At 41.9% G+C, this 3,106-nt stretch overlaps 1 protein-coding gene across 7 annotated transcripts in view; it reads right to left on the bottom strand.

Annotated features, from left to right (window-relative positions):
• The window catches only part of LOC108244147 (mitogen-activated protein kinase kinase kinase kinase 4), a 31,708-nt gene that overhangs the window by 27,748 nt on the left and 854 nt on the right, over positions 1-3,106 (bottom strand). The window lies entirely within an intron of this gene.

The raw sequence follows: 3,106 nt of genomic DNA, 5'->3' as shown, positions 1-3,106 counted from the left end.
TTGCACTTTTTGGATTGTTAAATATTCTTTTTCGTGGTTCTTCTTTAAGTGATAGAAGAGGTTTGTTGTGTTGGCGTCAGATGAGAAAACAGCCTAATAGCAGAGTTAGCATTAGCATTAGCAGAGTTAGCATATTACCTTTTTCTGCTCCGTGTCGGACTTCTTGAACCAAATCACAGACGCCGCCCCTCGTTTTGGTAAAAGTCTTTCTTCTTGGGCTGCCTGCTAGCTGTCTCTACTTGTTGTGACCCCGGGTTTGATACTTCATGCGTCTCCATCTTTCATAACTTATGACTTAAATGCTGTCAAAATATACGGTGGGCCCGGTGTAACACCGGGCCGCACNAGAAAGCCGCCGCCGTAAAGCATGTCGCAAACCCACGCGTAAAGCAGCGTCATGTCGCAAAACGGAGGTTCTTTGCAAAATAGTTATTTTTTCTTATTATTTATCACTTATATAAACTGGATGTATGCAAAGTGACAACACTAATACATTTGTTGTAGCCTACGTTATGAAATATTTACATGAATCATTGATACAATTACGATAGAAATGATAGAGACGATAGAAGAAAATATATCACGATAGACACTTTTCTATTGTCCCCACGATATGTATCGTTATATCGTCCAGTACTACATGCAGGCTGTAGTTTTTTCAGTCCATAACCCTGATTTCTGCACATAAACCTTTTTTTTTTATTTGACGGATAAGTTCAACACAAGTGTCTTTAATCTGTTCGCAAACCCCGGCTGTCGTGCTGATCAGCCAGCTGCCCAGAAGCAAAAAATTAGCCGATTTTGAAAATGCTTTTAGGCTCAAATGTAATTTTCATTATGGCTGCCTGTCAAAAGGAAACTGCTGTGCTGTGTTTTCAGAAGCTGACTGTAATCTGGATCCTCTCCAGGGGCGACGGCTGCCCTCTTGACAGAGCGGACAGGTTGAGAGAGCCAACACCACAGCATGGTAACAAGAGTACTGATATGGCAATCGGGACCCTTGGAGAGCAGCTTCTTTTCACTTTTATAAATAAGGTTTAAAGCTGAAGAAATTGGTGTTTAGCTAGTTGGTTAAATACTTTAATACCTTAGCAGAAGTAACCACTCACAGATCATCTGACTGGTTGTTTTTGCAAAATTTATACACAGGTTTAGCATCAATAATCATATGTGAGAAATAACCCTTTTCCACAAATTTGGACCATTTGAAACCAAGCAATAAATTGACTATTGGCTGAAAAACCTGTTTTAGTCTAAAACCAGCAAAAATAGAGTTTAAAATCTGAAAATGTCTGATTGAACCTTTTGTGGCTATATAAGTAAGCGTTTTCATAAATGTCCAACCTTTAACTGTTGGTTTGAAAATGGCTACTGGGATCCATATGGAAGACTGATTACATTTTGTGGAGCTAGTAAGAAAATGCACTTAAAAACATATGGCAAATTGCAAAACTAATGTTTTTTTTTCTAGGTTTCGGATCAGATGTTCTACTCTCAGAGGCCAATTTAGAGGACAAAACTCCTCTGAAGAAATGTCTTAGAGGATTTAAAAGTCACCAAATATCAAAGTGTGAAGAACCTTGGTCACATTGTGCGTTTTAAAATGGGGCTTGCAAACTGTGACCAAGCACTGGACAAAGCAGAAAAGGCCTCAGAGGGAGACCAGACTCCTCCCTGTTTCAGTTAGGAGGGAGGCTGTTGTGATTATTCAGTTGGTTGGACTTTGAAACCCCGCAGACAAACACCTCCTTTCTGTGCATCCGAGTGACTGACAGACGGAGAGTCCCAAACAAACGGGGAGACAGACCGAGCTTTGTGAGAGCAGCAGGACGGTTCTGTCTGGACCTGGACAGCTGCTCCTCTATCAGCTGCAGGCCTCCCATCAGAACTGCCCGCCTCCCATTCCCTGCAGCCCCGCCGCACATGCTCACCGTCCACACGCTCATTAGGATTAATGCAGCAGCCGCTGAACTGATTGACAGCTGATCGACGGGAAGCCGCTGCTGCAAAGCTCAGGTGCTTGGCAGTGACTTTGCTGGAGATGGTTTGGCTCATCTTGTGCGGGCTACCGTGTCTTTGTGTCAACTGCAGGCTAATCTGACAGCGCTCTCCCTTACGAGCGCCACTCTCACATGGCAGTATTTGCAAATAGAATTAGCACCTAACAGTGAATGGAGAGGGTGATTAAAAGGGACAAAATGAGAGGGGAGCTGTAATTCCCTGTCCCATACGTCTGGCGGAGAGATAGCATATAAGCATCCCAATTTAAAGAGCTGATTTCAGGTAAGTGCACATAAACATGAGCTTACTCTGTGTTTAAGGGCAGGGGGAGATACTGAGAGGTTATTATGCCAGAGAGGGGGTTGAAAGCAGGTCACTGGAGCACTGTGGGCAGCCGGAATTAAATACTCAGCCTAGTTTGCCACTTTATTTTTCCTCCTAAATCCCTAAGACTATTAACAATCAATGCCAAGATTGGTAAACTAGATATCTGTGCTGGTAAATGTCACTTAGCTGTAAAAATGCAGCCTCTACCGATTAGTTAGCTGCAGGAAAAAACACAAGAGCACAGACATGTGACTCTTTGGCGTATAACAAAAAAGGCCTAGATAACAGTTTTTTTTCTCCCTTTCTCGGAGATGTCTCGGAGATGTCTTTCAACAACAGCAATGTTAATTTTAAGAAGGGAAATGCGACATTAGGAGCAGATGGTCCAGAGAGAGTGGGATTCCCATTTACTGAGCTGGGAAAAAAAAAAGTTCCTGATTCAGGGATGATATGAATTTTGGTTTAGGCTTAACCAAAAATAAATAAAAAGCTCCAAGCTGAAGTGAGGCCAAAATAGTTTGTTTTAGGACTTGTCCCTTTATATACTTTTCAGCAAAGCCAGGTGACGTAAGACTGTTGATGCATCAGACTGGAAATGGTCTGATTCCACCATTAGCTCAACTGTTAACAATAACACAAAGCTCCTAACAGACTGCAACTATTGCAAAGGGATTCAAGAGCTACTTCTATGCATTTCCTTCTATTTAAACATCCCTCATGAGGCCTATAGCCCTCAAAATAAATGCTGCTATAAGACTTTTTTTTTTTTTTTTTTTTT

This window comes from Kryptolebias marmoratus, linkage group LG23 (assembly GCF_001649575.2).
Source record: "Kryptolebias marmoratus isolate JLee-2015 linkage group LG23, ASM164957v2, whole genome shotgun sequence".
Classification (NCBI taxonomy): domain Eukaryota; kingdom Metazoa; phylum Chordata; class Actinopteri; order Cyprinodontiformes; family Rivulidae; genus Kryptolebias; species Kryptolebias marmoratus.
This window is presented reverse-complemented; position numbering and strand designations above follow the sequence as displayed.